Source organism: Pleurodeles waltl, chromosome 1_2 (genome assembly GCF_031143425.1).
Source record: "Pleurodeles waltl isolate 20211129_DDA chromosome 1_2, aPleWal1.hap1.20221129, whole genome shotgun sequence".
NCBI lineage: Eukaryota > Metazoa > Chordata > Amphibia > Caudata > Salamandridae > Pleurodeles > Pleurodeles waltl.
The window spans coordinates 713,354,434-713,363,907 of record NC_090437.1 but is presented as its reverse complement, the minus strand read 5'-3'; positions in this window follow the sequence as shown (position 1 = coordinate 713,363,907).

Here is a 9,474-nt window from a genome sequence, read left to right as displayed (position 1 = left end):
ATCCCTGCTGGTACCACCAAGGCAGTTGGACAGCCGGGCAGGAGATCAGCATCTCCGACCCGGCGGTCCACTGAAGACCGCTGGCAGTATCAGTAGTCTCCTTTCAGCCACAGTTTCTGCGGCGGTAGCACCGCCACGAAAACCCTGGTGGAAAGGCTACTGGTGACAGAAAATGTATTTCCTGTCACCGGCAGATGACTACCTCAACTGCCCCTGCAATTTCAATACCCCCCTTTCCATAACAGCACCCCCTCCCCCTACCTCACCTTCCATAACAGCCCCCTCCTGCCTCCTGCCATAACAGCAGCACCACCCCACCCTCCCTGCATACACCCACACACACACACCCACACCCACAGGCACCCTGCAAACGGTAATTCACCAACACTTACACACACACATTCACTCACACACATACATACACTCATTCAGTCACTCACACGCATACATACACTCATTCACTCACACGCATACATACATGCATTCACACATTCAAACACACTCACTTCAACAATCATACACACATTCAAACACCCATACACACACGCATGCACACTTACATTCACACACACACACATACACACACACACACACAACCAAACAACCATACTCACACTGTTAGACTTGGCATCCTTGGCGTGGTCTCCCCTAACTTTTTCCCTCTGTTTCCCAGGTTGTTGATGTGTGCTGGACTCTGTTTTTGCTGTTTTTGTTACTCTGGGCACTTTACCACTACTATCCAGTGCTAAAGTGCAAGTGCTCCTATGTAAAATGTATGTGTAATTGGCTTTTCATGATTGAAATATTTGATTTACTGGTAAGTCCCTAGTACAGTGCACTAGAGGTGCCCAGGCACTGTAAATCAAATGCTACTAGTGGGCGTGCAGCACTGGTTGTGCCACCCACATTAGTAGTCCTGTAAACATGGCTCAGACCTGCCACTGTAGTGTCTGTGTGTGTAGTGTTAAACTGCCAATTCAGCTTGGCAAGTGTACCCACTTCCCTTCTCTTACATGTAAGACACCCAAAAGGTAGGTCCTAGGTAGCCACATGGGCAGGGTGTAGTGTATGTTTAAGGTGGGACATATACTAATGTTTTTTATATGTCCTGACAGTGAGATACTGCCAAATTCGTTTTTCATTGTAGGAAGGCCTATTTCTCTCATAGGTGAACATGGGGACTACCTTTAAATATTATTAAAGCACAGATTCCCTTTGGGAGTAGCTGGACATGTGGAGTTTGGGGTCTCTGTACTCACAATTTTAAAATAAATCTTAGAGGGGAGTTGGTTTTGAGATTGTGTGTTTGAAAATGCCTCTTTTAGAAAATAGGCATTTTCTTGCTTAAACCATTCTGTGACTCTGCCTGTTTGTGGATTCCCTGTCTGGGTTAGTTTGACAGTTCGCCTGTTTGCACCTCTCTCTAGACAGTGACACAAAGGGAGCTGGGGTGTAGCCTGCATATCCTGACGAGCCATCTGTGCTAGGAGGGAGGGGAGGGGTGGTCACTCACACCTGAAAGGGCTGTGTCTGCCCTCATGCAATGTGGTCTCCAACCCCTTGGTGTGTGTCTGGGGCCTGGCCTGGGCAAGGCAGGATCTTACAAACAAGAGAGACTTTCTTTTGAAGTAGGACTACTTCAAAGGCAGAAAGGAGTATAAGAAGAGGACCCAGAACCCCTGAAAATTAGATCACTTCTGGATTCATGAGGAACCTCTGCCAAGGAGAAGAGCTGAAGAGCTGAGGAGAAGTGCTGCCCTGCCTGTGACTGTGCTTTGTGGAGCTATCCTGCAGTTGCTGCTTCTGCCTGTGAAAAGGGAACAAAGACTGGACTTTGTTGTGCATTTCTACTTGTAAAGAATCTCCAAGGGCTTGAACTGAGCTTGCCTCCTTTTGTTGAAGTCTCAGGCCATCAAAGACTTCCTCTGCCAGCACCTGGATTCTTTGCTGAGACTCCTGCCCTGCCAAGTGGTGCCCCATCCAGTTCCTGGGCCCTTGAAAGGTGAAGCTGGCAGGCAAAGACTGAGAATCCACACAGAGACCGCCGTGCGGGTACATTTTTGACACACATTTTGTGACGTGGCTGATAAACGACACGCCGCCAGCTTTGTGATACCATGCGACTGGATTTTCAACGCAACATCGCTCAGCGCGGAAAAACAACTCAAAGCCTGCTCAGATCCGAGATGCCTGTCCGGATGGACGCATTGCTCTCTTGTGGGAGAGATGAAACGGCGCTCGCTGACTCGACCGGAGGAGGAACGATGCACGGTCTCGCTTGCGAATGAGAAATCGATGCATCACTGGCCTTTTTTGCAGCACACTCGCCCTTGCGGCTTTATTTTGACATTTCCCAGGTTCTTTTGTGAAATAACAGTATTGTTACCGTTTTCTAAAGATTAAGGGCCAGATGTAGCAAGCTTTTTGCATGGCGCAAACATCGAATTTCGCTGTTTGCGCCATGCAATAAGCACATCGCGATGCTCCTTCCCATTTTGCGAGTCAGTAACCTGGTTACCGACTCGCAAAATGGGAATGTGATTCGCAAATAGGAAGGGGTGTTCCCCTTCCTTTTTGCGATTCGCATCGCGATGTAGAATTGCTTTGTGACTGCAAACGCGGTTGCAAAGCAATTCGCAGTTACCACCAGTGTCACACTGGTGGTAACCCATTCCCAAAAGGGAAGGGGTCCCCATGGGACCCGTTCCCTTTTGTGAATGGCCCTGAAAACATTTTTTCAGAGCAGGCAGTGGTCCAATGGACCACTGCCAGCTCTAAAAAATGAAACAAAAACGTTTCATTTTTTCGTTTGTATTGCAACTCATTTTCCTTTAAGGAAAACAGGCTGCAACACCAAAAAAAAAAACTGTTTTATTTAAAAGCAATCACAGGCATGGTGGTCTGCTGTCTCCAGCAGGCCACCATCCCTGTGAGTGCTGCGAATCGGAAGGGTGTCGCAAATTGCGACCCATCTCATTAATATTAATGAGGTGGGTCTTTGCGACCCCCTTGCGATTCGCAGATGGTGTCAGGGACACCATCCTGCATCCGGGTTTGCGACTCGCAATATTTTTGGTCTCGTTTTGTTTAGATAAATATTCCCTATTTTTCTAAACCTGTGTTGTGTCATTTTGTATTATTTTCACTGAATTACTGTGTGTGATGGTACAAATACTTTACACATTGCTTCTGAAGTTAAGCCTGCCTGCTCATGCGAATCTACCAAGGGGGTGAGCGGGAGTTAACTGAGGGTGATTCTCCTTTACCCTGACTAGAGTTGGGGTCCTTGCTTGGACAGGGGGTAATCTGACTGCCAACCAAAGACCCCATTTCCAACACACACGCATACACACTTCAATTCACACAGGAATACACACATGCATTCAAACACCCATACCCACAGGCATACACAGATTCACACATGCAGGCAACACCCACTCACACACAACACCCCCTACCCTCCCACCCCTCCTCTTTCAGACTATCGAACTACTATCGACTTACCTTGTCTGGCAAGGAGGTCATTGTGGCAGTGGGCGTAGCAATAAGAAGCACTATGGTACTCAATTGAAGGGGTGAGTAATTGTGTTTTATTTATATACATTTTGAACTTGTAAGTGTCCAAGTTTAGTGGCCTGCTGGGTAGTGATCCTCCGTTGTCTCCTTCTTCCCCAGGGTTCCCAATGGCTGGAGATGGTTTTCCCCTGATGGTGTTTCCAGGTGGACCGGGAAAACAAGGAAAATGGAAACACCGGTAAGTCTAGGGACTTTTATCCTGTCATGTATTTTGTGTCAGAGAAAAGAGAGGGAGAGAGAGAGAGAGAGAGCGAGAGACAGAGAGAGAGAGAGAGAGAGAGAGAGAGAGAGAGAAAGAGAGAGAGAGAGAGAGAGAGATAGAGAGATGTGAGCTCCCCACAGAGAGAGAGAAAATTGCAGTGTCCGGAAGTTTGAGGATCCAGTGAAGTCACCTTGGTGAATGGTAGGTAGATTTCTTTTTATTTTTGTGCACTTTATGATAGCTTAAGTGCCCCTCTTAAGGTCTTTCCCTCCCGTCTTCTTGTCCCCCCTCCCTCGTCCCTCTCCTCCCCCTTCCGCACCTCCCACAACCTCCTCCCTCCCTCTCGGCAAACAAAAATTGTCCTTTAAGTAGGACCGTACCTGGCTGAGCCACGTCCCTCCTGCGACATGGCGGCGTTCAGGTTCCTCGGGACCTTCCCATCCCTTGGGTTTATCCTCTGAACTGGCCTCCTTCTGTTTTTCCTCCTGTTTGTGGTCGGGTCCTTCCTGTGTGCCACCTCCGTGTTCCGCTCCTTTCTCCTTGGCGTCTCCTTCTCCTGCCGCGCGCTCGTAGTCCGTCTTTTCTTTCAATCCCATCGGAAACCCGGATATCCGGATTCCCAGGGATGGGGATCACGTCCTCTTCCGTCGGCCGTAAAGGTAGGGATACGGGAATCCAGTCATCCGGGTTCCCGATTTTTACAGTGCCATTTTCCCTGGGGTCGTTGGCGCGGCCTTCCGCTCCCGGTATCATGCCTGACGTAGCCGAGGAGTACGACTCCCGGCTACAGTCATCTACCAGGGAACGGGAACAGGCGCTTCCATCGCCGACAGCACCCCACCATCAGGACATGCCACACCATATTACTGCTCATAATACGAGCATGGCTTGGCGGTGACGGCAATAGAACCAACTCTGTGCCTCTGACCTCCAGCATGACTACTGGAGGATTTTGGCCCAAATTGTGGCAGAAATCCTTCAGTACTCGTAATATGGCAGTAGGAAAAGACTGCCGAAGTCATAATGAGGACCTTTGTGTTTCCATTCTCCCTCCCAGCAAACCCTTGTTAAGTTGCTGTCATAAAAGCTAGTGTTATTGTGTTTCTATGATCAGATTTGGAAGTGAGTCTCCATATTACATGTAGTGTAGCAGAAGTAGGAGTTCCACAGAGAAAATATTTTTCATGATGAGAATTACAGGAAAAAGAGAAGAAATTACTCACATATGTCTGTACCATATTTTCAGATAGTTCACCACGTGGATAAAACAATTTGCCTGATTCAGCAGAAAGAAGGCGGAACAGGAGTATATTTCCAAGAGTTCTCACGCATTTCTCTAAAACCCAAAGAAGTCATAAATCTACTCCAACATGAGAGGAAACGTCAGGGTTTAGCTTTTCAAAAAGGGTTTGTCAATCAGGTCCATTAAAGGTATGCCTTGTAGTGACTTGAATCCTTTTTATTTCCCAAATGTAGGCCCTCTTCCATTTACAATACTTGAATGGCCTCTTCTTACACAACACCATCTATAAATTTAAACTGAATGTATATTTTTATATATGTCTGTCAAAATACATATTTTTCCGAGATGTTGGAGGTTGTGCTGGTTCGAAGATTTGTCTTTAAACAAGAACACAATACATGCTTAATAAAATATATATATAAATGTCTTTCCTTGATATGATGTCTCTCTCTACATATCTGGAGGGGCAGCAGAAATGGCCACTAGACACCAGGGAGTTTTTGTTGTTGTTATTGAATACGGAGAGTGGCCTCTTGGGCAAGGGTGCTCCCCAGGGGGGTAATTTATTTTTAGGCCATTTCTGCCCCCTTTAGGGCAGATCAGCCCATTTTAATAAGGGCAATCTGCCCCCAGGGGGGGGTAGAAACCACTAGACACCAGTTTTTTAATTTATATTTATACATAATGGGAGCTGCCCCTTAGGCAAGGGCCGCTCCCCAGGAGGACAAAATATTTGTAGGCCTTTTCTGCCCCCCTTGGCGCAGATCGGCCTATTATAATTAAGCCAATCTGTCCTCAGGGGGCCATAAACCCCTAGACACCAGTGATATATATTTGCTTGTTTACTTTATTTTTTTATATATGGGAACCAACCCCTCAGGCAATGGTCACTCCCCTGGGGGCAAATTGTATTTAGGCCATTTCTGCCCCCCTGGGGGGCATATCGGCCTATTTTTATTAGGCCAATCTGCCTCCAAGGGGGACAGAAACCACTAGACACCAGGGATTGTTTTTGTCAGTTTCACGTGAGGGGAGTTACCCCTTAGGCAAGGGTCACTCCCCTGGAGGGGCAAATTTGTTGTAGGCCATTTCTGCCCCCTCTTGGAGGCAGATCGGCCTATTGTAATTAGGCCGATCTGCCCCCGGGGGGGCAGAAAACCCTCAACACCAGGGATTTCTTTTTTTTTATTTTATTTTTTTATATGTGGGGAGTGACCCCTTAGGCAAGGGTCGCTCCACTTGGGGCAAATTGTTTTTAGGCCATTTCTAACGCCCCTGGGGGCAGATTGGCCTATTTTTATGAGGCCAATCTGCCCCCAAGGGGGGCAGAAACCACTAGTCACCAGGGATTTTTATTTGTTTTGCGTCAATTTCACGCAAAGGGAGCGACCCCTTAGGCAAGGGTTGTTTCCCAATTTATTTTAGGCCATTTCTGACCCTCTTGGGGGCAGATCAGCCTATTTTTATTAGGCCGATCTGCCCCCTCGGGGGCAGAAACCACTAGGCCTCGGGGATTTTTTTTTGCGCAAATTTCATGCAAGGGGGCAACACCTTAGGCCATTTCTGCTCCCTTGGGGGAGGCAAAAACCACTTGGGCACCAGGGATTGGTGTGTGTGTGTGTGTTTTGTTTGGAGTTGCAGCCCGTTGAGCAAGGGTTGCTCCCCATGGGGGCACATTACTGTTGGCCATACATGCCCCCCTTGGGGGCAGATCGGCCTATACCAGGGAAGATTTTTTTTCAAAATCAGAGGGTGGGGTTATGGCCATACCCCCAAGCCACATAAATGGGGCCAAAGTTGTTCTGTCCACCAGTGGGCAGATGGGGCAATTACCCCTGATCCACACCCGGGGGGGAAGAAAGTTTACTAGATGCTAGTGAATTAAAAAAAAAAAATAGTGGGGTTGTGGCTACTTACCTGTATGGCCTGGTTATGCCCCTACACCAACTGAAGGGGGTAACAGTCTTTCAGCTCTCCCCCTGCACACTAAAACATCTTATCCCACAGCAAGCAAGAGGACATTTGATTATTTTGGGTTTTTGTTTTACATTTAGGCCATGAGAGCTTAGTTAACTCTCAAATTCGTCCCACTTGGAATGGTGAGGACTGCACTTTTTGGACTTTGGGACGCTACCATGTAGAAAAATCCACAAGACCTAGACACATCTGAAAAGTGAACATCTGGGTGATTCCACTGTGCTGTGCACCACATGGGCCCGCACCATTTGTTTACCCACAATACCATGCAAACCTCCGACTTTGCTGGAAATCACACATTTTCCCCACATTTTTGTGATGGAACCTTCAGGAATCTGCAGGAATCCCAAAAATTCCTACCACCCAGCATTGTCTTATCTATACCAATAAAAAATTCTGCCGCACTTGTCAACCTAAAAATGTTTTTTGCAAACTGACCTTTTGGTCCCGCTTTGGTTCCCCCTCAATTTCAAAATGTTTTTGGCTCTTTCATGTCACAGGCACTTGGCCCACCTACACAAGTCAGGTATCATTTTTACTGGGAGACTGAGGGGAACATTGGGCGGTAGGAAATTCGTCCCGGTGCACTGATCCCACACAGAAATGTGGGGAAAATGTGATTATTTTAGCTAAATTTGAGGTTTGCTGAGGATTCTGAGTAAGAAAACATTGGGGGATCCACAGAAGTCATACCTCCCTGGATTCCCTCAGGTGTCTAGTTTTCAGAAATGTTTGGGTTTGTTAGGTTTCCCTATATGGCTGCTGAGCCCAGGACAAAAAACGCAGGTCCCCACAGCCCGCAAAAACAGGTAGTTTAGTATTTGATAATTTTGATGTGTCCACATAGTGTTTTGGGGCATTTCCTTTTGCGGGCACTACACCTACCCTCATAAGTGAGGTACCATTTTTATCGGGCGATTTAGCGGAAAGCTGGATGGAAGGAAATTTGTGGCTCCTCTCAGATTCCAGAACTTTTTGCCACCGAAATTAGAGGAAAAAGTGTTTTTTTGGCCCAATTTTGAGGTTTGCAAAGGATTCTGGGTAACAGAACCTGGTGAGAGCCCCACATGTCCCCCCATCTTGGATTCCCCTAGTTGTCTAGTTTTCAAAAATGTGCAGGTTTGGTAGGTTTCCCTAAGTGCCGGCTGAGCTAGAGGCCAAAATCCACAGCTAGGCACTTTGCAAAAAACAGCTCTGTTTTCTTTGGGAAAATGTGATGTGTCCACATTGTGTTTTAGGGCATTTCCTGTCGCGGGTGCTAGTTCTACCCACACCAGTGAGGTACCATTTTTATCGGGAGAGTTGGGGGAAAAGTGGGTGGAAGGAAATTTGTGGCTCCTCTCAGATTCCAAAACTTTCTGTCACCGAAATGAGAGGAAAAAGTGTTTTTTTGGTCAAATTTTGAGATTTGCAAAGGATTCTGGGTAACAGAACCTGGTGAGAGCACCACAAGCCACCCCATCTTGGATTCCTCTCGGTGTATAGTTTTCAAAAATGCGTAGGTTTGGTAGGTTTCCCTAGCTGCCGGTTGAGCTAAAGGGCAAAATCTACAGCTAAGCACTTTGCAAAAAACATCAGATTTCAATGTAAAAATGTGATGTGTCCATATTGCGTTTCCTGTCACGAGCATTAGGCTCCCCAAACAAATGAGGTACCATTTTCATCTGGAGACTTGGGGAAACACAGAATAGCAAAACAAGTGTTATTGCCCCTTGTCTTTCTGTACTTTGTTTCCTTCCAAATGTAGGAAAGTGTGTAAAAAAGACGTCTATTTGAGAAATGCCCTGTAATTCACATGCTAGTATGGGGACCTCGGAATTCAGAGATGTGCAAATAAACACCGCTTCTCAATACCTTATCTTGTGTCCACTTTGGAAATACAAAGGTTTTCTTCATACCTATTTTTCACTCTTTATATTTCAGTAAATGAATTGCTGTATACCCGGGACAGAATGAAAACCCATTGCAAGGTGCAGCTCCTTTATTGTCTCTGGGGAAAAAGTTACAGAGCAAAGCGTGGAGAAAATGGCTGTTTTTTACACCTCAATTTCAATATTTCTTTATTTCATCTGTTATTTTCTGTAGGAAACCTTGTAGGATCTACACAAATCACCCCTTGCTGAATTCAAAATGTTGTCTACTTTTTAGAAATGTTTAGCTTTCTGGGATCCAGCATTGGTTTCACACCCATTTCTGTCACTAACTGGAAGAAGGCTGAAAGCACAAAACAATAGTGAGAATGGGGTATGTCCCAGTAAAATGCCAAACTTGTGTTGAAAAATGTTTTTTTTTATTCAAGTCAGCCTGTTCGTAAAAGCTGGGAAGATCGTGATTTTAGCACTACAAACCTTTTGTTGATGCCATTTTCAGGGGAAAAACCACAAGCCTTCTTCTGCAGCCCTTTTCCCCTTTAAAAAAAAATAAAAACGAAAATGTTGTATTTTGACTACTTTCTTGGTCTCCTTCAGGAAAAATC